The sequence below is a fragment of the Dermacentor silvarum genome, chromosome 4 (genome assembly GCF_013339745.2).
Source record: "Dermacentor silvarum isolate Dsil-2018 chromosome 4, BIME_Dsil_1.4, whole genome shotgun sequence".
NCBI classification, from domain to species: domain Eukaryota; kingdom Metazoa; phylum Arthropoda; class Arachnida; order Ixodida; family Ixodidae; genus Dermacentor; species Dermacentor silvarum.
In genome coordinates this window covers 131909921-131937200 of record NC_051157.2, presented here as the reverse complement: position 1 = coordinate 131937200, position 27280 = coordinate 131909921, and the positions used below count along the sequence as shown (strand labels likewise).

General features: G+C 49.3%; 1 protein-coding gene across 3 annotated transcripts in view; it reads right to left on the bottom strand.

Annotated features, from left to right (window-relative positions):
* LOC119450634 (nuclear receptor coactivator 1-like) overlaps positions 1 to 25308 on the bottom strand; it is a 550996-nt gene extending 525688 nt beyond the window's left edge. The window contains exon 1 of one of the 3 annotated variants that reach the window (XM_049666097.1): positions 24606 to 25308. The gene's annotated coding sequence lies outside the window, so the exon portion shown is untranslated. The remainder of the gene's footprint in view (positions 1 to 24605) is intronic. The other 2 variants (XM_049666098.1, XM_049666096.1) reach the window with 2 other exon arrangements.
* Positions 25309 to 27280: the final 1972 nt, after the last annotated feature.

Sequence of the window (27280 nt, the reverse complement as noted above, 5' to 3'; positions counted from 1 at the left end):
AATTCTGTTACCAGGAAACTCAACTCGATGACCACGAGAAGGCGCGTGTGAAACGGTGGTGTTGATGAGAAGCGCTTCCCGTGGGCAGCGCGCGTGCGAAGGGACACACCTGTAGCGCTGCACTGCCGATCCGGGCAGCATTACATGTGTAGCGTGCGTTGGAAAATGTGGCCCGACTATTACTAACTGAATGAACAAGCGTGGTGTGAGCGCGCACAAACAAACATGAATAGATCACACTGAATGACTGCAGACAACGACTGTCAAAACGCTGGCAGCAAGCCCATACGCTGCAGCGGGCGAAGGTACGTGCGGTCTATCGCTTCAACAGAAACTGAGCGGCGAATGCACAGTGCATAAAGGTCAGAGCCGTGTGGAAATAACAGACGGTGCGGGGAGCGACGAGCGCGGTTGTTGGCAGAGTAGAAGTGCGCCCCCCCCCCCCCCCGCTCCCTCCGGCGCTGGCTTCCCGCTTCGTTGCTTGCGCGTGGGAGATTGAGTGCGTTCGCTCTCCGTGATAGCGCGAAACCCCATTTCCAGCATTTCTTCTATACCAACAGTGGCGCGCCCGGGAAGATTACTTGCGTAAACACCATCCAGATGGCGCTCACCTCCTCGGCAGCGTAAAACGGTAGCGGCGCGCAGAGGCGAAGGTGGAGAAAAAAGAAAGCTGCAGTTGCCGGGAAGCCTGACAAGCATTCAGGGATCTGTGAATGCGTTCCACTCTTAAAGGCGAAGACCCCCCCTTAAGCGTCCTCCAATTTTTTTTATTTATTCTGTGAACTGGAAATGTTGGAGACAAATGCAGTATGTCGCTAGCTTGTCTGCGACGTTGTTGTATGAAATGTTTGTATGAAATAAGGACAATGATGGTTCTTTACCGAGCACCTAAATCTAAGTGCGCGGGTGTTTTGGCATTTCGCCCCCATCGACATGCGGCCGCCATGGCCGCGATTTGATCCCGCGACCTCGTGCTTAGCAGCCCAACACCATAGCCACTAAGCAACCCCGGCAGGTGGCAGGGTTTGTACAGCTTCGTCTCCCCCGAGAGATGAAGAGGAACATAAAAAGCATGAAAGAGTGGAAAGAGAAAGGGAAAAAAAACGCAGGCGGGTGAAGCAAACACACGTCCGATAAATGTGCTATCCCTACGCAGGGGGACGAGGACAATTTCGATGCTCACTCCCGGATGAAGCCGCACCATCGGTGTCCTCTCCTTTGTTTCCTTAGGGAAAGGGTAAGTGTGGGAGTCAAGTAAAGGAGGTAATAAAGTTGAAAAGACAGCTGGGAAAACAACGCAATGAAGAGGACGTTGTTGCACAGTGGGCTCTAGGTTGAGGCTTCTGTCGTGTTCTAAGTCATATGCTGAATTGAATTCCGGGACTTTCCGTGATAAAACCACGATTTCATTATGAGGAGCGCCGTAGTGGGGGACTTCGGATTATTTTGACCACCAGGGGAGGGGATCTTTACCGTGGCCCCAATGCACGGGAAACGGGCGTCCTTGCATATATGGCTCCCATCAAAATGCGGCCGCCGCGGCCAGGATTTGATCCTGTGACCTCGTGCTTACCAACTCAACACGATGGCCGCTAGGCCACCGTGGCAGGGATACATCGATTGTTGTGGAGAGGTTTATGATTTTCTTGTTCGCCAACTGCTGATCAGTTCAACATAACAGGGCATCGGAGTTCAGAAGACCGAAAAATTCTTCCATCCAATGCTGCTGGCCCCGACTGCAATGCACTGTCAACATCCCCGTCAGGTTAGGCGTGACGCCAGCTGTCTTATCAGTGCTTCGATGCGACTGAACTTCCAATTTCAGGTACGCATACAAAAGCTCATATACGGCACTCCGGAAAAGCACTGCGGGACGATCTATTACGAGATAACACAGCGAAAAAGCACTGTGGAGGATACGCGAAGAGTTCGGCATCGTGGAGCTGTGCTTAAGCGAGCCAAAGGCCGACCTCGCCATACTGAATTATATATCGCACGATTTCTGTTGAAATATTCGACAAAATCGCCGCACAAGGTATTTCGCTGCGCCACCGTTTTCACGGCTAACATTGGCAGGGAAAGACTGAACTGTTACACATGCTTTTGTCGAATTTCCTCCCTCCTTACTCTGATTGCTGCCCAACCTGCGACCTTGAGGTGATTCACGGACAGATTCGTTCCTATGGCGACTGTTTGTTTGCGCAGTGTCCTAGTTCCCTACTGACTCCTTATTTTGTTCTCTATTGATTCCATTTGCGCGCTATTTTAAATAATGAATCTTTGGGATGGTTGGCTCTAAGGTTGCCTACATTCACCTTACCCTCTCTTAAAGACCAAGAACAGCGACAACAACGGCAGCAACAATGTTCCACCTTCTGATCGATGTGAAAGGACCGGCAAGGTCGACGCAGCGTCTGATGAGAAGACACCCGAGCCGGGGAACCTTGTTATCTCGGAACGCCTGAGTATTACCCAGTACGTTTCTCCTCCCCTCTCGAATTTCCAGACGACCTTTTTGGTGCTACCAATGACGCAACTGGGTGCTGTGGTTTGCCTTCTATTCTGTGGTTCGACCGCGAATACGGACTATTTACGAAAAGCTCACAGACGGCAGAAAGAAAAGAGAGAGGAATGAGAAAGAGGGAGGTATCGTAAGGGCATGGCAGTTAATTTTGTTTATTCTTGTGTTTTATCATTTCTTAGTTTCTATTATTCAATTATTTTTTTTTCATTGTTATATTGCTCCCCCATTTTTTGCTGCGCTTAAGGAACGATGGCTCCAGCTGGGAGTCTCGATTGCAGGAACCGAGCTTCCTGACATTTCAAAAAAAGAACACTGAAAGAACAATTGAGATGTGAAAATGTATATATTTAAACGAAAAAAAAGTCACAGGCCTGCGCGGCACACGCATCACAGTAACACAGTAAGCTGGTGGAGCCGCTCAAGAACAGCTCCAATTTCGGCACCACGCACAACAGTCTTCGCGGTAAAGTCTCTTCGCCTCGTTTTGACGAGAACGATCTGCACTGTCCGCCCGGCGTCGACGGCGAGCTGCGGTTTGTAATGCTCTCTGCACAGCAGTCTGCTCGGCACGATCAAGCCTTACAACTGTAACTTACATGTCGGGCACGCTGCGTTTGCAGGCACCTTAACTAGATGACGCCACTATACTGGCGGAGGCTCGGGCAGCTCGGGATCGCGTTGCTTTCGCGCCTCGTCTGAATCGCATCTCGTCGTCTGCGCCTGCGCACGCCGCGTTTGCAGGCGCCTTACCTAGATGGCGCCACCATACTGGCGGAGGTTCGGGTCGTCTGCGCTTGCGCGCCTGCCTAGGGAGCGTTTATAGGGCATTTTTCCGCTGCCCGATAGCAAGCGCTTGCGTGGCTCAGTGGTAGAGTATCTGGCTTCCACGCAGCGGGCGCGCGTTCGATCCCGGTGGGAACCGGGTACTTTTTTCGCATTTCCGGCGATAGCGGTTACGCAGCGGTGGACACCATCGCGAACCGAAACGGCTATTGGAATGAGCCCATAACAGCTCACGCTGTAAAAAAAAGGAAAAGTTAGAGCAAGCAAACCAGAGCAATCCGCTCCCGTTTCTCGTTCCTAGAAAAAAATCACAAGGATAGAAGTAACGGAATGCCAGCGTATGTAGCACCTGGTTTGACAGCAGCGGCAATAACAGCCCTGCTGCGGCTCGGTGCACAGTCGCGCTCAGTACGAGATACAACGCGAAAGCGCTTGGCAAAGCGCGCCCGCGTTGTAGCTCATACTGAGCACGAAAGTGCACTGTACTATGCCCTTGTGGGACGAGGGAAAAAAATCGCGCACGCGCCGCAGTCAGAGATGAAGGCCCCCGGCGACCTAAACGAACTCGCACAACACATCAGTGGCGATACGCTCATGGCGCCCATAGTGCGTAACCTACGCCCTCTATCCCTATCCACCCCCCCCCCCCTCAGCATTTTATGATCAAATTTTTGCTTCTCTCATTGCCATCCGCGGCCACGCATCTCAAACTACCGGCGGCAAACGGATACGGCACATACAGAGAGGCAAGGCAAACCTCTGCCATACGCTCGCTGCACTCTGTATCACCACATGCGTGCAGCGCCGCTAAAGTGAGCTATATATAGAAGATGCTAGCTCACTTTAGCGCCGCGAGAGTCCCACCAGAAAACCGGGTTGCCCCCTATTATTGTCCTCCTCTGATCGCCCTATACCACGGCCGCTTTTTTTATGTAGCGGCCGTGCCTAACACTCAACGCCGACTGAATGTAGTGGAAGCGTCACGGAAAGATTACCAGCTGCACAATGGGCGAGACGTCCTTCCTTGAACGGAACACGCAGCCGGTTCTAGTTAATAACGACTGACGGACACGAGACGTAGCCTTCTAGCCTTCGCTGCACTGCACGGAATTGGTGCGTCAGACGGAGTATAATATGCCGCGCAGCGCGCACTATAGATGTAGCGGAGCGGAGGATTGTCTCTTTTTCATCTTCTCCGATATATTTCTGAGGTGCACCGGGACAAACTAATTGCTCGAGTTCCCCTTACTTATACGATACCTCTGTATACGTCGCTCGTTCAACCGCGCCTCGCTATGCTCGGTTTCGTTTAGTATGCAGCGAGCCAATTCCGGGCGTTCCCGAGAGGGCGAAATGAAGATCCCCGGGCAGAAAGACGATATTTCTAGTTTTCTTGAGAGTGGAACACGCGCTTCAAAGGAGTATTAAGCTCGCCGTCTCGCGAACGACTGCGGGTATTTTGCCGCTGCAATATGACTTCGCCGGTACATGTATGTAATACGAGCGCTTACTTAGCATTTGGGGCCGCTGCGAGCTTCGAGCTGATATCCGCACGAAATGGCAGAAAGAAAAGAAGATACCAGCGACTCGCATCGGCACGGCTGTATATCTGAAGAATAGAAATGTGAAAGATTTCTCTCGTATTTGTTACGCTTGAGATGCTCGCGAAAAGAAAGCTTTCCTTTTTGGCTCTCTTATCGAACCACTACACGGAGTACCTTTACCGCGCTTATCTTACGCTATCGACACGCATGCATCCGTACACGTCACACGAGTATATGCATCGTAACAACTGTGGGAACGTGAAAAGCTCAACGAGACATTAAAATGCCAGGGGTTTTACGTGCCGAAACCACGATATGGTTATGAGGCACGCCGTAGTGGGGGACTCCGGATTAATTTTGACCACCAATGCACGCTGGGTGCACAGGCGGTACATATATATGCTCGTGACATCGCATGGGACCGTTTCTCTGCCTTGCAGCTGACTCAAAAGGCCCGTTACGATAGCCAGCACGGAATCGTTAACTGCAAACGAGGCTCATTGGTCCGTCTTTGGACGCCTTGACGCCACGTCGGTCTGTCTTCGAAACTTGTATCCCGCTACTCCGGGCCCTATACAAGGTTTTACGCCAGCGTACCGAGGTCTGATACGAGATCACCCCGTTGGATGGTGGCTCGTCACCTTCAGCGCCTGCCATATGTGTCCCGTCTCAAGCCGTACGTTACAGCATACAGCCCTTCCCTTGTCTAAGCGCCGAGATGGCGCTCCGACCGCCGGTTCCAGGCCATTCCCGCAGGCCATTCCCGCATGCTGAAGATGGCGCTCGGCAGGACGACGAAGACGACGATCGAGAAAGCACGCTCGTGGTTGCTATGCTGTCATCTTTGCTGCGGCTTCTCTTTGTAAACATCCTTTTGCCGGCTCTTTATCTACGTCCCAATATAAACGCGCCATACTTACACAGTATAAGAGGCGCGGAAATTGATACGCACGGTCGCGCAGGCGCTGAAGGCAATCGATGCGGCAAGGCCGTGTCGACGTGTCGACGCGCGGCACAAACTGGAGGATTGATGATGTAACGTTGCAACTGTGGCTCTTTGTCGCGAAAGGCCGTAAGGAGGAATGACGCAAGAAGAAAGAGAGAGAGAAAAGACAAATAGTAGCTACAGATAGAGAGCGTCGTTCTGCATGTCCCAATCTGCGCTGGTGCTCGGAGTCTGCATGTCCTAATCTGTGATGGTATACTGTTGTGTCTCGGCCGAATCGACAATAGCGTTCGAGAGGCGGCGCCGCGCCGCTCTTCTCCGAGTGCACATTAGAGCGTTTTTGCTGAGCGTTTACTGTCCGCTCCGCTCAAACCGGCATATGCTAGCAAATGCCGCGCAATCACTTAGTGGGAACGCTAGTGCGCTTGCGCACAACGCTAATGTCGGTAGCGGAACGAAGATCGCATCTCTCGCTTTGCTTACAAAGCCGATTGAGCGGAGCGTGAAAGTGTGTCTACTTGGCTTCTCCGTCGTGTTGCAGCCGAGTCGCTCGCACCTTGACAACACGCGCTTATCAAATGCGAAATCTTCCAGTTCCCTGCAGCTGAAATCTTATCAGTGCGGAGCGTTGCTAAAACTGCCTATTTATGTCCCGTACCGACGATCTCCGTACAGACGGCGTTAAAAGTTTGCGGGAATTAGCCGCGCTGCGTCCGCAATCCGCGGCCACCCGCGGTGTCGAGTGAACTGAAGATAACCGCGGGTAACCCTCTCGGGGGTGGGGGGGAGGGGGGGATGGGGCCAGATCGGACACGCAGCGGGCTCTGCTGTGAGACGCCAGACATGATAAACAACAACTCGATCAGCAGCGCGGAAAACCGCGCCGAAGTCAACAATAAGGGCTACGTGCCCTCATTACATCTCCTTCTGAGCGTGGGTATATATAACCGCCGGCGTAAGATGTTTATGGCAGATCAGTTCTGTGGATGCCAACAAGGCGGAAAATGTTTCATGAAAGGGCCAAAAGGAAAAAAAAAGATGTAATCCACCCGATGGCAGCACGAAGCTGCAAAGGATAACCATGCAATTCGTACAGGTTTACATTGTAGATTCTTGCTACATTCGGGTGAATGACATCGTTTTGAAAAAAACATCATGAAAGACAATTCTTCCATGAAACGTTCTTATTCAACCGCCTCCGTGCGGTTCGATTCGCAGATAGCACGCCAAAAGACATACAGCTTAGAAAGAGATGAGATGCATTGGTTATATATAAGCTATATAACCTGCATTTCTGAACACATTTCACTTTTAACAGCGGAGCTGTTTAAGCTGGCCGTTAGTCCGTTAAGGCCCAACCACATTCGGCGTTTTACCGGCGTTTCCTGGCGTTTCGTCACCCGGCGTCGCTCAGCGTCGACGCTGAGGGAGGCGCCAAGCCGAAACGTCGTGCTCAAGGCACACCAGAGATCTCGGCGCCGGCGCCGCCGCCGGAAGCCGCTCGATGAGCGCCAACGTGGCGCCGACCAATCAGCGCGTGGCCGCGGCCGCGCTGCTGGCAACTTTTGCAAGCGACTTCCGCAGCAACCAATTCGCGTGCGTGCCACCATGTGGCGCCATGGTGTCTCGTCGGCGAGTTGGCGCCATCTCAGAAAGCAGCCGCTTGTACCTTCGAGCGCGCTGCCGTGAATGTTTTTGTGTGTATGTGTGTGTGTATGTGTGTGCCGCAGAACTATAAACAGGGCTTAAAAACCTTAATCGGGAACATTTCTCATAGTTCACTTGAATGACATTGCACACTGCTTCTGGTTAAATCTGTCTGGTCACATTGTGCGAAGCTGGACTGGCGCTGTTTGCGTGCGTCTCATGTGGCTGAGTGACCTCTCCCGCGCCGTTGATGCAACGACGCCGAGAGACGCAACGGCAGGAGACGCCGGTGAAAACACTGAATGTGGGCCGGGCTTTAGTCGTCCACAAAAATGTGGGCCGATCCTGGCGGTAGTGCAGAGAGGGTCCAAGCGCAATAGCACACACCCCTGTGAACTAGTAAAGCTGATCTTGGCTAGGTCTAGCTAAGCATGGTTGGGACTACTTAAGCTTAGTCGGGCATCGATAGCCAATCGATAGCCAATCAATAACTAATCGATAATCGATCAATAAATTCTGGGAAATGCTGGGGATGGCTTGGTAGTGCGTAGCCTAGCTCAAAAGCCAGTATTAGCTAGGTGCCCATCAGCTCCGCTGTCTCTTTAGCATTGCGCCTCCCCCAGTGCAAGCTACGCTATTTTTTTTTCTTTGCCGGTATTGTTTCCAATGACGGCTTACCATAAGATATGAGTTATATGCATGCTGTGAGGCCTGTGCTGTGTATGAATTCAAGGAATGTTTCGCGGTATATCTGCTGCCGTGTGCTTTCGGGTCCTAGCTACAGACGTGGCACTGTATCAAAGGCCGGCTTGCAGAAAGTAACGGGAGCGTTCCAGTTGTAAATTAAGTGGCAAACGTCGGCTTGCGTCCCTGGTTTCGTCTGCTTTCGGGTTTCGTCACAGCCGCAGTTTGGACCTGTTGCATCCAGCGGAAAGTGCGGCCAGTTATACAAAGCAGCAGATGACAACCCGTGCAAGGGCCGACTGCACATTTGGCCGAAAGTGTCGGTGTATACTGCATCACTAAGCAAAATATCGCGTTACGTGCCAGCAACATGTGGCCTCTTAAAAAAAAAAAAGTCACAGAAGAATTTTTTTCGCCGCTTCTAATTCCACGTGTATTTGCTAAGCAACGATACGAAGCCGCCCACACTATCAACGGATGACGTGAAAGCCCACTGCCACACCGCGCCGGACAAGTGGAGGAAATTATAGGGGGAAAAGAAACAACAAAACCTTTCTCGCAAAAGAACGGAGTACACTTGGACACGACCTCCAGGGATAATCTGGTTTGAACCACTCCGCGGCGGTATCGCGTAATCGACCCTCCAAGCTGATGAGGAGGAGGGGTCCGGCCGCCCGCCACCGCAGTACTGGGCGGTTTTATGTGACTGCCACCGCCTGCCCTCTTTCCTCTTCGTTTTTGCGCTTTGTTGTGACCCGATCATCCGAATTACCGGATCTAAAACAAGGTGCAATACCTCCGGTCCCTCGAACTATAATGGATCGGAACTCCAGCGCCGCTCCAATGTTCGAACGCCGCAATGCGGTCAGAGCAATAGAACGTTTTGCCACGAGTCATATAGCAGCTACATAATCCGAACAAGCGATCATATATACCGATCTCTGCGCCATGGAGATTTTTAAGAGAAATCGCCTGTCTTTGTCCCTCCCTGGCTTTTCTTTCCCGTGATATCGTTTTATTTAATGTTTTCACCGTAACAACGGAAGCATGCAGAACCTCCATGCCACTTCATAGCGTTGCACCAATGACCGAAGCGAAATGGCCGATGCAAAATGTAGGAGGAGGGGCAGGCAATTCTTTCTCCTCTGTGGTTGCGTATCACAGGCGGCAAAACGCCAACGAAGCCGCGGCAAGCAAATTGCGAGGCTTTATTTCGGCATGTTGCCAGGTGGGCAGCAAAACTGAAAAACGCAGAAAGACTGGACTAAGCTAGCCTTTCGTTAAGCAAGCGGTCCTTCGCATTATACAGCTAGTCGTCGCTGCCTTAGCTCGCCTGCTCTGAGAAACTCCCTCATTATCCCGTAAGACTTCCACGCCTCTTTCCTCCGCCCACCGACAAGCCTGTGATGATGGCACCGTTAACAGCAAACACAAATTCTCGCTTGCAGTCCCGAATGTGGAACGCCAGGTTGTAGTAGGTTGCAGCACTACATCGAACAAGACGGATATCTGCGCATGGGTCGTGCGTTATAGCGTCTCATAGTTTGTGATGCAAAGATAACATTCGGTCATCCCTACCGATATAGCTCTGGGAACTTTGTCATCGTTTTCTCTTTTGCTTGTGTTAGTAGCAGGCATAAAAGGCCAACAAGGAGGAGTATTATGTTACGTTCTAATAGTAAATTACGTTCCAAGAATGACGAAAACAGATCGCACTAGCTGTGAACGGAGGCTAGGTACGAGAGACTATTCGCCAACATTTGAGACGGTTGGCGACGCCCCCTTTCAAGTTCCCGCAAGTACTCCTCATGACACCACAAATTTTGACAATGTGTACCCCGGTTCGGTTAATTGCTTATCGCTAAAGAAGGATCAACTTATATTCTCGAATGTATCAATATCGAAAGTAATAAACAAGGAAAACATAACAAGTATCAACCTACAAAGATATGATAGCTTCCGCGCTGAAAACGTCCCAAGACACCTTAACGTCCGTGACGTAACGCTGACGTGGCAGCGTTGCAGTTCAGGCCCGAATAGCAAGGAACGGAAGTTTGGCCTTCATTTCTTGTGCTATTATAATCAACCGCTTTGCGACGAAAGAATGAAGCTGCAGTTCTGAAAGAATACAAGTCTAAATTAAGTGAGTGCGCCGCTTTAGTGTGCATTTAATGTAGGAGCTGCTACCTACTTCACGCAACATTCTCGCAACCAACTTCCAGAAACCAAAAACATAAAAATAAACACAACATACCGAAACATGACTCCCCCCCCTCCCCTCCCCCCGCCCTAAAAAAACAAGAAAACAAAAAAGAAAAAGCTCGCCAAGCGTGATATTTTCGGATCCCGTTAATTCGACGCCGGCTATGTACATTACATTGTACAGTGCCGGGCTAATTGGTGGGTACGCTTACTGTTTATAAATCTTAGCGCAAACATCTGTCTGATGCGATTGTGACTTCTATGCTCATGCTCCTTGTGTCTCGGTTCTTATAAGTAGGGGTGTGACGTAATTAAATATGTCAGTTGAGAGTAGCGCCTTGTCATGTCTCCTTCTTGTGTCGTCCTGTTCACACTAAAGCTTACTTTTTCTGTTTCTATGCAGGGTGTATCAGCGAACACTTTCAAAAATCTTTAAAGGTTGCCTGTGGCAGATAGCACAGTTCTAGTCCATGAGCTGGTCTCCCGTCGTGGGAGACCTGAGCCCGGGTAGCCAAAACTGCAGGACAATTCAATAAAGTTATTACCAACGAACCAATATGCATAATCGACTAATTAACGAAAATCATTAATTAAGTTCTTACTAGTTACTTAGCTACTTTGTACTTCAATGCATATATAAACCGACGTTTTGTTAAGAAAGTAAGCGGAAATTCGGGAATTATATCTCGAAACTCGTGTAATCCTGTGAATTCGTTCCAATTGGATCCGCTTTGCGAACTCCACGGCTAGAATTTGTAAACTGCAATATGGGCCATAAGGTGATTCGTTGAAAACTAATTATATTTTCTGCAAGTAATGTCCGCCTCTTCCAGTAGCCCAGCTCATGAACTAGAATAGAGCAATCTGCCACAGGCAACCTCTAAAAATTTCCGAAAGTGTTCGCTGAAACACCCTGTATATACGGCCACGGCACATATCCTGACGCGTGTTCGCCTATACTCCGAACGCATCTACACTAAGCCCCTCCACCCGCGAACAGGCTCGATACTCCTGTTTACTTACGAACGCGATAAGGCTCCCGGAGAGAGCGGCAACAATCGCCGCGAACCGCTTTATCGTCGTCGGTTGGCGTGGGCCACTGAAACGTGGTGGTGTCATCTGCCAACGGCGTTAGCCTGCCAGCAGCATGGCGCACTTATCACGGCCCCGCCGATAGAGCCAGCCGTGCTGCTGAACCCGCAATGTTCTTGGCACGCTGCCTCAGCGTCGGACCGCTCGCAGCACCACTCTGATGACGTCTCGGAAAAATTTAACGCGCCGCTGCGTAGCCAACTGCCCGCCGGCCGCGTATAATTCGTGATAGCTGTTGGCGGCGCGGACGGTGAAAGAAAGATTGCAGAAAAAAAGAAAGTTTTGGAAAACAAGATGGGCGTTGTGTAGAGTATCCGACGGTGACAGAAAGATTACAGAAAAAAAAAGAAAGTTTTGGAAAACAAGATGGGCGTTGTGTAGAGTATCCGCACGCCATCCGAGGGAGCGATCCTCTTATGCTGCTTTTAGGAGAACTGCGCAATCACGAAACAGCGAATCGAAGCCCGTTTGGAAGTATACCCGCGTATGTCGAAGATTAAACGCACGTGCGCTTAATTGCGAGCAAGACAAATCAGAAGTCTCGTCGATGACTCTCCGTTGAAATCACCGTTCTTTAAGTCCTGTCTTCATTCACTAAATCACGCAGAACGCCTTACGCACAGCCTCAATCATACAGAACCACGCACGGCCGTTTACCTACATTGTACACCCACGCACTCCCCGACTCTGGTTCTAGCGTCTTTTTTTTTCTTTTATTTTTTATTGCGATAGCAATTATATGGACACTTCAAGCGGATTTCTGCCGTCGGCGTCGCCGTGAGGTTTTTCTGTCTCTTCTTCTTTTGGGCTACTCTGAAATTTTTAGGCGGAAGGTATTGCCCACAGGTTCGAGTGCCGCACTTGTCTGATCGTCGTGAAGGGTCGTAAAAAGTGCTGACATTTTGTGCCCCATTGGCGAACTATAACTAGGCATGCCGTCAATAACGCGCCCGAAAGTGGGCACTATATATATAGCGCGCTGAACACGGTAAACTTTTCAAAGCGCGTTCCAGTCAGAACATAGGCGAAAAAAATAAAGAACGTACAAGCAAAACAAATATAACACATCACGAGCACCGAACACACACGCACATACTTAGTGTCAAGGTTGAGGGCGCATCATGGTATGAAGCTTTTGCAAGAAAGTCGATGGCCTACAGCGAGTCTGCGTTCAAAATCTCCACAGGTATACTTCTGCGAATAAGAAACGCGCTCATCGAGCTGTGCCCCACTGGGAACGACAAGGTAAACGAATTTTTTTTATAAGAACCCAAATTCAACACGCGCGGCTGCATGCGAGATATATCTGGCAAGGTCTGGTCGATGCGTTCGCGAGACCTCCCGTCGAAGATCGAGGGGCGCAACATTCGTGCTCTCGACGGGGATGCAGTCGCATTTCGGCGCTGTTTGCCTTCTTTGCTGCGACACGCCATCACTCGATGCACGCCTCACATAAACCGGATGGCCAGTTCACGGGCAACGGCAACAAAATGGTTGTGTTCGCAACACGGCGATTATTTTTCGTTCATCTATTTTCCTTATCGTGCTCTATACTACAGAACATGCGTACCTAGGCGTATGCGCGTTTCATCCGTTGTGCCCTTGGACGGGGATGCGAAAGGTCAGTCTAAGCATGTCTGCTTATCTGTCTGGGTATCTTTCTGGATACGTCGTGGCGGACGCAGATTTGTTTGTATTGAAGCTTAGATATTAAATGCGAAGCATTTCTTGCCGGCGGCTCTGTCCGTCCCTCCCGCGTTCCACACCCCCGCAGCGCATGCGCGTCCCCTCCCCCTCTCTCTCCTCTCTTATGCGCCCCCCCCTTTCTCTCCTCTAGGAATCCGGAGCGGCGCGCACGACAGGTGGTGCGACAGCTGCATACTCAGCTGGGGTTGCCACGGTAGTTCGGCGGTATGAAAATAACGGAGCGCGCACGCCTCATTCTCTCTCCTGTGCAGCGCCGCGATGAGCGCTCGGGCCGCTGCCGCGAAACCATCTCCCCGCTGCTTCTTATCCACACATGGTTCCCTTTAGCGGGAGATGGAGTAATTTTTTTTTCTTACGAAATAACATTAACGCAACATTTTAAAGAAAAAGAATAAAAGAGGGCAATGGGACATAGTTGCGCGTTGTTCAATGGCGTATGCGGGCATCACCTGTATACACGGCACACAGACAACACGGCGATAAGTTACGTCCCTTGTTTAAACATTCCGCGTACAGGACAACGATATACTTTAAAAGGGCCGCAATATTATGCACACTGCTGAACACGGGTTCATGAAAGTAGTACAACTGCTTTCGGAACAGTTGTTTAATTTTGTTGTGAGGTATCCTGTCCACTGTGCGACATGCAATGCAACATTGCAACATTTGGACAATGCAAAAATGCAACATTCGAACATTCAGTCCTGTGCAACATTCGCACACTTCCTCTGTTCTCCTGGCACGTGCCGCGCGTTTTTCTGTCTTCTTTGACTTGTAACTTTTTTTTTAACGCATAACCAAAAATGAATAGCTTATATTACGGGGTTCACGCAGCGCGTTCCGAAGGTGCACAGTGGGCCATGACCAAGGCGGACGCTGTGAACGACTCTGAATTAATTTGTCTATACCTCTGGTTCTTTAACCTACCCCTAAAACACGGTAACACGCCGCGGTCGGGATTCGAGCCTACTGCTCAGTAGCAGAATGTCATAGCCACAAACAACAGCCGAGGATCGAATAGGAAAAAAAAGCACCATGACCAAAGGCAGGGAGGTCAGCGCCGCGGGCGAGCGTCCGGTTTTGCTACACTACATCCAGGGTGCGTAAGAGAAAAAGGAAAAAGAAATAAGAAAAAGATGGAGAAAATGATCGCTGCCCGCAGGCAGGAGGATGTACGCGAGAACAATAAAAGATCAATTAGGCTGTCCTTACTCCAATATAATTTCAATAACGCGCCAATTGCCTTTCGCGCCATCGGCGGATTTGGCGACGGTCTTCAAAACTTCGTCTCTGAAAAAGGTTTTGAAGTTCAGCTGGTTTAACGGCGGGTCTAAATGAAGTTAAATTAACTGGCTATTACCACTCTGTGGTCATGAATTGTTTAATCTTTGTTTTAATAACAATAATATTAATAATAATAATAATAATAATAATAATAATAATAATAATAATAATAATAATAATAATAATAATAATAATAATAATAATAATATAATAATAGCACCGACGGAATTTTATTCTTATATTCACTCCAGCATTCGACAGGCTCGCACATGGAGCAAAAATAACAAGCGTCATCAAGTTGTCGAGCCCCGCATTTGTACGACACGCTCCATCTAATTTCTGAAAGAAAGAAATGTTACGCCGGTCATAATGCAAAAAAAAAAAAATGAAACCGGGAGATGCTACAGCCGTTGATTAAGGCATGAAAAGACCGCCATCCTGCTTTGTAGGTTGAAAGACGTTCTCAGGCAGACAATGCGAACACAAGCGAGGCGCGAGACGAACGCAATCGGGCGAGAGAGAATGAAAAGAAAGCGAACATCTTAGCGCTTCAGTTGGGTGGCGTGTGGCTCCAGGACGGTTAACTAAATCTTCCAGGAAAACCTGAATTCCGATATCGAGAAAGCAGTGGCAGCGAGTTTAACCAGACACCCGTCCCGTTTGCTACCCAATGCTGTGGGAAGGGGATAAAGAGAGGAGAGAAAGAGCTGAGCAAGAGGATTGCAATCACACTGGCAGCTAAGGTGAAAGCTCGAGCCCCGGAATAACAACGAGCATGCAAACGAAGCAGGTGTTCGCACGATAGATGGTGCTCGCAGTTAACGAGACGACGTAGGCGAGGTCACGGCTCGCAGGCGCTGCAGCCAGACGCGTCGTCGTTTGTCTTACTTCGTCTTTTTTACGGCGACTAAACGGCGACTAAAGCCGTCTCGCAACGATCGGCCGTTAAACGCACTGATTGGCCTGTACACCGGACGCGCCGGCAGAGGCGTCGACCGTATATAGGTATACGACTCTCGTCGTCCGGAGCACTAACCTTTCGTGACGGAACTCTAAAAGGCCACCGATATACGACAGACCGTAAGCGAAGCCGGGACATCGATTTTTGCGCGAACGTGCTCGTATATCGTAAAGTCTGAACGCGTTTCTCAGGTTACCGTGGATATGTTGACGAAAGCTACACAATATGGCCACGAAGAGAAACAATTCCGGCTCACATATCTTCACTTATCAGCCACGTAGCCAGGATTTTTGTGCGGGGGGAAGGGGGGGGGGGGGAGGGAGAGAGCCTAAGGTTGCATACGCCCACTCGGTGGTTTTCAAGAACCTTATGATTTTGGCGTTGATTATTATGGTTATGTAATGCCAGGTGTAGTTACACCTGCCATTAGATGCCTATAACAGCCGCACGTCCGAAGGATATGCGCCTTTTGATATTTGCGATGTGCCAGGCATAAAAAGGAGCAGGGTGCCGGCCGGAAAGAATTCGGGGGAGGGTTGACGCCCGGTCAGCCCCCCCCCCCCCCCCCGCTTTATTAAAGGGAACTGGAAATTAGTATGCCAGCACTGATAACAACTAAGTTCGTATACGAAGGTCTGGAAAATATTTTTTTTTATTTATGCAATGTCTGTCAAATAGAATCAAGTGCTTCTTTTCCACTGAAGCTGCAGACATTGCGAAAATCGTCCTAAATACGAATGAGTTTTTCAGTTTAATAGTGGGCCATACTGTGCTCAATGGAAATCTTCTATTGCGTAGAAGGTATTGCTTTCTAGTTTTCTTCCACAAAACAGGAGGGTTTTGCCATCTTTACGGCAGGTGGTTTCTGTGGGTACTACATCCCTACAGTGAAATCCCCCGCGGAATGTATGTATGTATGTATGTATGTATGTATGTATGTATGTATGTATGTATGTATGTATGTATGTATGTATGTATGTATGTATGCATGTATGTATGTATGCATGTATGCATGTATGTATGTATGCATGTATGTATGTATGCATGTATGTATGCATGTATGTATGCATGCATGCATGTATGCATGTATGTATGCATGCATGCATGCATGTATGCATGTATGTATGTATGTATGTATGTATGTATGTAGGTATGTAGGTATGTATGTATGTAGGTATGTATGTATGTATGCATGCATGCATGCATGCATGTATGTATGTATGTATGTATGTATGTATGTATGTATGTATGTATGTATGCATGCATGCATGTATGTATGTATGTATGTATGTATGTATGTATGTATGTATGTAAGTACGTACGTACGTATCACACCGTCTCTTTGCGCCTATCATTTGTTTCCATGCAACCCCAAAAGAATAAATAATAATAAAAAAAAACCTCTCTTACATCGCTCGCCTTTTTAAGGCATCCGGGCCAGCTGCGAAAATCCACGCGAACAAGGCTACACGCTTAGCGAGCGGCGCACTTTCCTGGCGGTAAAAAAAAATGAGCGGCGGAAAAGCCGCGTCCGTTGTGTCTGCCTCCCATCTCCATCACATGCTGCGCGCAACGAACCGTTGCAGTGACGCCACTTTGGATATGTGCTATATACACTTGCGAAATTGATTTCAAAAGCGTGGTGATGACAAGTGCTCGGAGCCACTCGCCTTCTATAAAGTCTTCTGAAAATGCTTGACACCTGCTTACCACTGCCACTACACGTACTACGAAAAACACCAAATACTCGTACTTCAGAGATTCGTTCGACTCTGAACTCAATCACTACGACAGCAGCATTCTCCCACCGTGAAGAACACCATCAGTCTGAGAAGATTTAACAGAAAAGGCATGCGCTGTCCGCGTTTTGTTTCATGACATTAGTTTGTGGGCTGGTGTCAAATTCCGAGGAATAACGTTGTCAAGAATGTAAGACAAGCTATGAGTAACTTTAGTGATAGAATAGTGTGGCAATATGACCCGCATATACCGTTTGTCGTGTAGCAAGGCGTGGCATATACGTATACCTCAATATATATACGGCAATTTTCGCTCGCAGAAAATCCGACACCGGATTTTCTGCGACACGGGGCCCTTAAGGCTATCGCGTTAACACGTACGGTGCGTCTTTGGAGACGTAACCCACTATTTGCGCGGTCCGCGCATGCACCGTCAATGTCAAGACAGCCCGACGATGGCGGCGCCGACGGCGCGAACACGTCTCGAGTGCCCATATAATTGGTATCGCAATAAACACAATAGGGATTCGTTTGACCGCACGCCTATAGTTACGAGCGATGATCATCGCGACCGGTTACCGAGCGTGAGAGGAGTGCGGTTGCTGCGGTACCGACGACTGCAGAAAGGTGGGAAAGGAACACGGCTTCTTGCGGTGAACTCGGCAGCCCATGAAATAATGTTTGCTTCGTGACACACACACACACACACACACACACACACACACACACACACACACACACACACACACACACACACACACACACACACACACAAAGTAAAAAAGGCGGCAGTGTCTATTCTGCCGGCAGGCGGGAAAATTTCTGAAACGAAATTCTGCCAACAACACTCCCCTCCTATTGGCTCTCGGAAGGTTAGGTCAGGTTAGGTTAGGTTAGGGCACACCTGCAGGCTCTCGTGCACACCTGCAGGCAGTTTTTCACGGCAGTTTGTCACGTGACTTCCGAGCGCCAATAGGAGGCGAGTGTCGGGAGTTTCAGAAATTCTCCCGGCTACCGGGAGCATAGACTCACACAAAAAAGAACGTCGAGTATTACATTTCTTGGTTGTGTAGCAATTTTTTTTCCTTTTTTGTTTTTATTCTCACCACGGCCTTCACGGGACCGCCCTCCATAAGGCATGTAGTATTCTGCATCCCCGAATGCTCGCTTTTAAGGAAAGTAAAAGGAAGAAAGGAAGTCAGAAATTCCTAACAGAAATCGACCTTCATGACCAAGAAGGCAATGTGCTGCCGGATTGACGACGAAGACAGTTTGAAATGCACACGCCATCAATGTGCACAACGATATCGTTGTTCGTATATCATGCGCAATAAAGATCACTGCAGCCACCTGTGTTTTTGTTCTCTGCCTCACACTGCGAACGCGTTGCACAGGAAACGTTCTGAATCAGATGAGAAAACAGGATACTGGTGAATCTATCTCACGTTGCAGGTCTTGCGGGCGTTCTGACAGCGGGCTATATATGTATGCTTGTAAATCATGGCAGTTTCCTGTGCGGTACACCACACCGAACAAAATAATATACGGGCTCGCTTTAGAGCAACCTTTTCCCATCACGATACTTGCAGATTGAATGTGCGCATTGCCGTTTTATATGTAGTCGCCGGACGAAGGACTTTTATTTCTAGTAGCAAAAAGGTGAGCGACCCCCTTTTTGTTTCGTCACGATCTGTAACATCATAGCTCGCAGTTTCCCGATACAAGACGGCCCATTAAAACCAGCCGTTAACTGTCGGCGCTATAAAAGCGGTGTCCAGCAAACGAAACGGTGTAAACTGGCGCCTTTCCGGTGCATTCGACAAGACTGTAAACGGAACGCTTAAAGGGACACTAAAGAGAAACAGGAAGGTCAGCTGGAATAAAAGAGGGACCTTCAGGAATGCATGCACTTTTTGTTGGGTGCGAAAATATGAGTTATTAGCGGAGAAATTCGTAAACAAAGACCAAATATCTCTTCCTCAATTTCTCTCACCCCAGATTTGGCGCTGAAGCAGTTTCGTCACAGATTTCATTGCTCTCGGCGAATCAGAATGCGCCATGATACGTCACCGCTTGTGTAAACGGCCGAGGCACTGGATGCATCATAGCTGCATGCATGGTCGCTGCGTTTGCGTTCGCCGCGATGGACACCGTTGCTGCAGCTGAACCTTGCAACGAAGAGCTCGCCAGGGAAGCAGGACTGAATTTCAGCGATATTCAGTGAAACGGAGCGCGAAATGATCCCCCGTGCTCGAGCGGTAGGTGTTTCCGCGTGCGATGGCGGTGAGCCGCCGGCCGCGCCGGCGGAGAGCTTCGTTTTCGTCGACGGAAGGCGAAGCGTCCGGTCCGCCAGGCGACGATGTTCCCGACAGAACAAGCGTAGAAAGTTGCGCACGTACTCGGTATGGTTATTTCGTGGCTTTATTTAATGACATTCAGCCCTCACCGAGCCGCCAGTTTGCTGCTGCAAGGGCACCGGAAGGGGGTTTGATGAATGCCGCATTGAGGGAACAGCTGTTCGAGAAAGGACTGGCCTCTGGGGCACGCCAAGATACTTTCCGAGGGCAGGGTTATACACATAATCCGTGGGCGAGAAATGCAGAGAGCACACCAGCGGTTTCTCTGGCTCTTTTGCCGTTTTATCATCGGCAGAGCACTGAGCCATCGCGAACGCCGGGGAGCCGGGGCTGACCGCGCGACACCACATGAAAGGACACAATCGAGTCAACACTGCCGCTGCCCCTGAGCAAGCGTCTTGGGCCATTTATACAGCCCTCAACAGGCAACCAAACACCGTAGAGCGGAACAGGCGCGCGCGACGATGCATTGACCAAAAACGAAACTACGAAACTATAACGGCCGCATGTATCGCCATGCCATTTTTTTCTTTATTTAATTTTGTGCTAAACTTGTACTTCCTCGCTTGAAACGGTTTAAAAAGTTGGCAAATGCTATTTATGTACGTTTAAGGTGTATTTCATTTTGCGTTTTATTAACATCGCTAAATCGCTCTCGACCAATCGCGACCGGCCTGCATTTGTAATATCCGACGTCAGAGCGTGTAGTGCGAGAAATTCGAAGGGGCGTCAGCACCTATCCTTCAGTTTTTCGCTATTTTCTCGCCTATTAAACATCTGTTTGCAGTAAGAATGGTATGGCTGTGATCGTGAAAGGATAATCTACCATTTAAGCTCAACTTCCGGCTTCTCTTCAGTGCCCCTTTAACGTATGCGTTGTTAGTACATATAGAAAAAAAAAATGCTGGCTCTCCCGTTATCGAGAGTAGATGTAAGCATGAAATGTCTACCGGCAAAGTAGACCGGTGCCGCGACACAGGTCTGAAAGCTTATTCAGCCGAAATGAACTTGTTTTGAACTGAACGTCGTTGCAAGTCTCGTCTTGGCCAAACAACCATCCGCGGCGCGCCGGACGCTGCCGGCCTAAATTTCCTATATAAGAAAAGTACCGCCATCTACTCTTTCCTCCGCCGCCTCCTCTCCTAAAGCGCGTGCTTTTTTCTTTACTTTTTGCTTGCGAAAGCCAAGTCGACGGTGGCGCACCTAGAAAGTCCATGTTGAAGCTTTCAGGCAAGGCGCGCGCCGCCGCCGGCGACTGCGGCTGCGCAGAGGACTTTCAACATGGCTCTGAGGCGGAAAAAAAGAAAATATAAAGAAGTGAAAAGCGCGCGCTATCATCGTCCAATCGGAGATACAGGAGAGAGAGTGAAGCGGCGTTTATCAAAGGATGGCGGTACTTTTCTTATATAGGGATTTTATGCCGGCCTGGTCACGAAGCGTGGTGGCATCTCTCGAAGAAGGCGGCGCAATATCCGCGCCGCGGAACTCACAGACTGCTGACGTTGAAAAGAGCACAGGCAACCATGTCTAAGCGCCAAAAGATGACAATCAAGTGTATGATGCCCTGTATCTGCCTTTTGTACATCGCCATTGGAAATGACAAATAAAACTTCAGCGTACTAGACATTACAGCTTGAGTGATAGTGTGAACAAACAGGAAGAAATCGGAAGGAATATCTTTTTTTTATAACTCGTTTGGGCAGCAACTAGCGGATGTAATGATGTAATGTACAAGGGATTGGGGTACAGAGACCCCATTTTTTCTTAAATTTTGACCGGTTGCCCGGATGTTCTCGTTCCATTCTCGTCTAGAGTGCCCGGATAACGGATCTGGATTTAGGCTCAAGGTCTCTTGAAGGTCGCCGACAACGGGTGCTAAAAAAGGATTTCAGGCTTAATACAAAGCTGGCTAGAACGCCGTCGTTGCCACTTATTGCGCAGCTGCACCGGCGAATCCGTCAGCAACAACCGTTGTTGTCATTTAAGATTGCATGACATTTAACATGCAAAACTGGAGATCAAAGGGCAATTACTATGGTTCCTGGCGGTGCCATAGTTCAGGCAGGACCTGTTGGTGCTCAGCTCAAGCGGTTCGTTAACGCTTGAAATGTGTGTGGTCAGCACATAACGAAATAATTACGGGTGAGAGAATACTCGAAGTTTTGAATGCAAATCGAATCTTACACACTAACTATTTGTATTCAAAAATGAACTACTTGGTATTTTCGAATAACCGAAACTAACCAAATACCTCGCTACATCCTGCGGTCAATCCAGTTACTGTCCCCCTCCTGCTAAACAAATTATCGCAAATGATCAGAAGCGAAACACCGACAAAAGTTCTCGAAGCGATTCAGAAATAAAACGGGCAATGTTAGCTTTGCATTCAGTTTCGCGGCGGAAGTATACATGACAACCTGTGATTCATTGCTTGTAGTTTGTCACTTTGTGTTTTTGGTAGTCGTGTAGCAGCGTAGAAAGTTGCGCACGTACTCGGTATGGTTATTTCGTGGCTTTATTTAATGACATTCAGCCCTCACCGAGCCGCCAGTTTGCTGCTGCAGGGGCACCGGAAGGGGGTTTGATGAATGCCGTATTGAGGGAACAGCTGCTCGAGAAAGGACTGGCCTCTGGGGCACGCCAAGATACTTTCCGAGGGCAGGGTTATACACATAATCCGTGGGCGAGAAATGCAGAGAGCACACCAGCGGTTTCTCTGGCTCTTTTGCCGTTTTATCATCGGCAGAGCACTGAGCCATCGCGAACCATTGCAACGACCCATTTTGCATTTGTCTACGGCTGAACGAATAACCTAATAACTTTAATGACAGTTTGCGATTGTGTGTTTAACCCTGATTCCTTGTTGCTGATTGTCGGCTGTGGTGTTTTATCTGTTCGCTATACAACCACTGATGTTTCCTTTGCAACGACCCATTTTGCATTTGTCTACGGCACAAGAGTCCTTCAGCAGCTTTATTTTTAATAGCGTTAAGGGCCCCGTCTCGCAGAAAATTCGGCGTCGGTGTCGGCGTGCGCGGCCAAGAAAATAATCCCGAACCACGTAGGCCCTCCGCGTGGCGCAGAGGCGCTGGTGAAATAATTTAAAAGAACTTCTCATAGTAAAATGCGCCAGAAAAATCGTAAAGTACGACTTAACCCCAACCTACAGGTATGATAGCGCCGGATGGTATATTGAATATACGAGAATACGTGATTATGTTACGCGGAAACTGAAACACCAAACTCCTTTTCCAGCATTTATACCATTCATACCGCGGCGCGGCCCAGTCAATGTTCCGTACAAAAACACCATACAGATAGCGCTCGCCTCCTCGGCAGCGGTGCGCCGAGGCGTAGGTGCAGAAAGAAGGAAATCTGCACTGGCGGGGAGGCCTGACAAATAGTCAGGGATTTTTTAATGCTATCGCGTTCCAGTCTTAAAGGCGAAGCTTAAGCGTCGTCCAAATTTTCCCCACAACTTCTAAATTTTTTATTCTGTTTGCCAACCATTTATTTAGCGTTTTTTGGAAAGCCAGCCATGAAGGAGCGATTAATTCTTAGCAAACTTGTTTGTAATCAGACTAAAAAGGCTGAACGAATAACCTAATAACTTTAATGACAGTTTGCGATTGTGTGTTTAACCCTGATTCCTTGTCGCTGATTGTCGGCTGTGTTTTTTTTTTTTTTTTTCTTTTCTTGCACTAGTCAGTAAAGGCGTAATATTCTTGATCAGAGTTGCGGTGTGGAAACGACGGAGTTGGGATGATTCCGGAATCATTCCTCATTTTTAAACACCGGGAATGGAATGGAAATGGACTGATGGCAACAGTGTGACAGATGGAATGGGGATGACATGGCAGCCCCGGCCCGAGGTTCCGGAATGGAGTTGTAATGGCATGGGCGCGAAATTTGCCAATACCAATTTACCAATTGGCACGGAGCGCGAAATTTGCCAATAAGACTAAACTAGACTGGGCAATTTATCACACTTCTCAGTTTTTGCTCGAAACGGCTCTTTCTATATTTATCTACCTCTGCCGTTGTAAATTTAAACAACACGCTATCTTAGACATTCTGCGCTTCTGATGGTCCGGAACCTTTTCCTCGTAACAACGTTGAAGCAGATTTGCAGACAGCAACTATTACTTAGAGCTAATTTCTTGACTGTTTGTTAAGGAGTTAAATTGGATTACTCCATAGTTTTATGGAGTTGCCAAGAATCATTCGATTCAGCGAGAGTATGCTTGACCCACGGCAAAGAAATATGCAAGACAATAACGACCACGTTGAAAACGGTTGCACCTTGCGCAAGTATTTTTACGATATTTTCGTTGTGGATAGCATTCACGTGGAACAAGAAAAGATAATTTGCACTCACTGGATAACTCTCGTATCACATTTTGAAACTGCACTGCTTTGACAAGTTATTGTAGATATGCCGCCATTATTCAAGTTTCCAGTACTGTAGTGCAGCCTTTAGTAATCACCAAAATTACGCATCTTAGACTGCGTCTTGGAACATTAGAAGTACGAAGTGTCGTTACGTTAGGCGTAAGAAAAAGTCAATGTAGGGGTAGAATGTTGATGGCTACATGAAAAACACACATGGGCATCAAGGCCTGTCCATCTCTTGTTTCCGTTCCTTGCCTATCACCTAAAACGTGCATACGTCTATAAGCCTGTACAGCAGCTAATATATTTTCTTTTACACTGTCCGGTCTTGCTACCTGTAATGTACACCGGAGCACAAGCCGCTGCCAAGCACGGCTTTCAGAAAACACACCGACGCGAGGAATAAAACTACGTGCAAGAATGCAGGGCTACCGCTGGACTCAAGTTACAGCATTCCGCTTAGCTAGCGAGATAGCTTCGGCCTGGCCCTGTATAATGAGGAGCCTGCACGAAAAGGCCGTTATACATACAACGGGCACCTCCCTCCCCAGTTCTACAAGGAATTCCAATTACGCAGGGGGCGTTGATCAGCGACCGAACCAAGCAGGGAGGTTATATGCCGATGAGCTCTAGCCGCAGCTGTTACCCGGCAAACTTAAAACGGCACCGTTGCAGAAAGGTCACGCGAGCGTTCGTTTGAGGCATTGACAACCGGCGTGGAACACCGTCGCCTTTTCGCTCACCAGTGAGAAGTGTCCCGCGGCCTTGGAACAGTTGCAAAGCCAATGAAGCAGCCGTTCACAACTGGGTCCAGGGTCCGAGAGGGAGCACGTGCTCGAGTCACGGGTGCAATAGGCGGGGCACGTAATCCAAGAAGCGGCGGGTGCGAAGATCGCAGCCGATGAAGAGGCACTGGGGGGCGGTCACCACCACAGATCACGCATCCATCCTGTTTACAACTCCGGTAGCACACGCGCACAAAACACACGCACACACACACAAACAAAAATAGAACACTGACTCGCGCACACACCGGTGCTGGAGGCCGATTCACTGGCGACACCAACAGAGGCACGAACCGCAAGATTTCATCAAAGAAAGAAAGAAAAAAAAAAAGTAGTGGCAGGAGGCAAATCGGCACTCGGACAGGTCAGATCAGTGCGGACGACGACAAACCGTCGACGACGTTTGAGCACAACGGCGAGTTGAAGAAACGAGGAAAAAGTGCACCGCTCCAAGAGCGGCCGGCGCCGTTGGACTCGATGAAGGGAGCGCGAAGACACCGGGACGGCGACCGAGGGCGACAGGCTAGCTACTGCACTGCGCGCGCAATCCCGCGATCACCGCCAGCGCAGGTATGAACGGGAGGCGCACCGCGACGGTCGGGCCGAACGAAGTCGTAGAAGTCGCGCGCACGCACGCACACACACGTACGGCCGCCGCCGCTGGTTGGCTGTTCTGGGCTTTGCGCCGGTCCCGAACAGGTGGCGGGGTGTTGCGGAGGGGGAAAAAAAAAAAAAGAGAGAACGGGCGAGGCAGCGGCGGAAGGAAGCCCGCGCGCACACAATGAGGCGCATCTGAATGACCTGCCGCCATCTGGTGGGACGCGCGCTAAACTGTTCAGCCGCGCTCCCTCCCATCTCCATCCTCCGGGCCGCTCTTTCCCCCGATGTCTTGTTTGGCCTTGCTCCCGCTCCGCGCGCTAGAGGGAAAAAAAATAAATAAATAAAAAAATAAAAAAATAGTATCATTGTGTCATTGTGTCGGGCCTCCCTGGATGGCAGAGCGGAGCCTGCTCGAGCGGATGTGGCTCGGCGGCGGTGTTTCCACCACATCGGAGCGGCGGCAGTCGGCCGGGCGTTCCGTCGTCGATGGAGCAAACGAAGCTGTGGTTCCTTTCTCTTGCTCCCGGACTGAACGCCATCACCCACCCACCTGTTGCGAATAGCAGCGCATCTCGAAAGCTACGAAAGAAAAAAAAGGAGAGGGGGGAAACAGGAGGGGGAAGTGCCCCTTTGTCTGCCAGCTATGGGAGTCTCTCTCAGATGCGCGCCTTTGGAAACGCTGCTGCGCTCCGTTGACTCGCAAGAACCACTCAAGCTAAATAGATATAAAGGTAAGACTGGTAGAAGGAAACATAACGGCATGGAACGGTGAGCGTGCGGACGGCGCATATACGTCCCTGTGTTGTCCAATGTATCATGCATGCTAGGCTGAGTTTGATGCCCCAAAATTATGAATGATGCGCGGGACGCTTAATGCAACGCCCATAGTTTCATTTTTTATAATTATTTATTTAGTTATCTTAATTAAAATACTTTACATACCTTAATTGAGGAGAGAAGTTGGAGAGATGTGCTGGGGAGAAGGTATGCAGCGTTATCGCCTCTGTGCTTCCACAGTGCCTCAGAGTTATGGCTTGTTCTGTAATTGAAATATTTCGTGCTATCTTGGTAGTCAGCTCTCTGGGAAAATGTATACGTCTGTTTCTTTCTCTCTTTCTTACTTTCTTTCTGTCAGGCAAGAAAGTCGCCCGAAAGGTGAACCACCGATTGCGATAGTAAATTATTAGACAACTATAAAAAAACGCTTAACCTTGCACTCGGCCGCGCAACGCTTGAATCAGCGAAGCTGGGCGATCCAGCATTTTCCGGAGGTGCGCGCGAACTTTTCATCTTATTACTCATGATGATGATAATTTCTTTTCGCTCGTTTCGGACTCAAGGCCGTCACTGCGCGCTGCATAGCGCAGCTTGCAACACCGACACCGCGTTAAAATGCCGACACCGTGTTTCAAGACACCCGCTCCGTGAATGCGTCTCTCTCTCGCTCTCATAGCGCTCAAAACCTTTTCACCTCGCAGAGCACGAGCGCACGAACGCGCCAGCTGTGGACGAAGACGATGACGCTCGAGCGCAATCATATCGATCGCATAAATACATGTTCTGCAAGCCTGGCTGTATAGCCTAGTGGGTATACGACGTTCGCTTTGGGACCGGGGGTACGCGGGCTCGAATCCCGCCTCGTCAAGGAAGTTTATTTTCTTTCTTGGTAGTTTCTTGATACGCACCACAAATTACGGCTGGCTTAAACAGTTTCGCTGTGAAAAGTAAGGATAGTAGCTTTATTGGCCGCATAAACTTGTAAACATTCGCTTACTAACTAAATTAACAAGCAGGGTGCCACGTGCGCACAAGCAAACATAAACGCATAACCCCCCCCCCCCCCCGCCCCCCCCACGCCCCATACGCGCTCAATCCGCCCGTCCGTTCTGAATTCTTATATAGGGACTTTATTCCGTTCCGCAAGCCTCCGCCCTCTTGCGGACCGTGGCGGAAGGCCAAAAGGCGGATCGTGTAGAAAAAGTCGGTGTACGCTGCATCCGCACGAGCGGATTGCGCGCGCACTCCGATTGGAC